Source organism: Nicotiana tabacum, chromosome 3 (genome assembly GCF_000715075.1).
Source record: "Nicotiana tabacum cultivar K326 chromosome 3, ASM71507v2, whole genome shotgun sequence".
NCBI lineage: Eukaryota > Viridiplantae > Streptophyta > Magnoliopsida > Solanales > Solanaceae > Nicotiana > Nicotiana tabacum.
This window is the reverse complement of record NC_134082.1, coordinates 212152948-212153815: the sequence shown is the minus strand read 5'-3', so window position 1 is coordinate 212153815 and position 868 is coordinate 212152948.

The following is an 868-nucleotide window of genomic DNA, read 5'->3' as shown; positions in this document are numbered from 1 at the left end:
TTTATGTAACCCAAATCCAAATCTCAACGGAGTCGAAATGTTTCGATAACCACGGGTGCATTGATTGCGACGTGGTTTGAAATACGTTTTCACGATATTGCAATTCTCCGTAAAATAATAACAATAAATAAAAATAATAAAAGCGGCTAAAGGATAAAATTTGCACATAAGTTTATAATATGTATTATATCAGATAATCAAGCCGAATATAACAGTTGAGCGACCGTGCTAGAACCACGGAACTCGGGAATGCCTAACACCTTCTCCCTGGTTAACAGAATTCCTTATCCGGATTTCTGGTTCGCGGACTGTAATACAGAGTCATTCTTTTCCTCGATTCGGGATTAAAATTGGTGACTTGGGACACCCTAAATCTCCCAAGTGGCGACTCTGAAATAAATAAACAAATCCCTTTTCGATTGTCCTTTAATTGGAAAAAAACTCCTTCACCCCTCGCGGGGACGAAAAAGGAGGTGTGACACTCGAGATCTCACTTATCAGATTCCATTGTGGAAGACACAATTTTTTCTGAAGAATTCGCCATGATATACCTGATCCATGCATAATATCATGAAAAATGGGTACAAATTTTTGACTGCTACTTAGTATTGGCAATAGGTTTGAAAAAGTATCTAAAAATATCAAATTTAGATATTTGTACCCTATCGAAGTAAGGAACCATGGCATATATGTTTGGAATAGATTCCATTTTGAGAGAGTTGAAAAAGCACTATCTCGTTGAAATGTTCTATACATCTGCCCTTTCTCAATGCATTTCTTTAGACAAAGACTCCGCTTTTTCCTCTTTTCGGATGATAAATCTTTCTCAGAACATGGAGTGTGAATCAAACCCATGTTTGAATTGAAA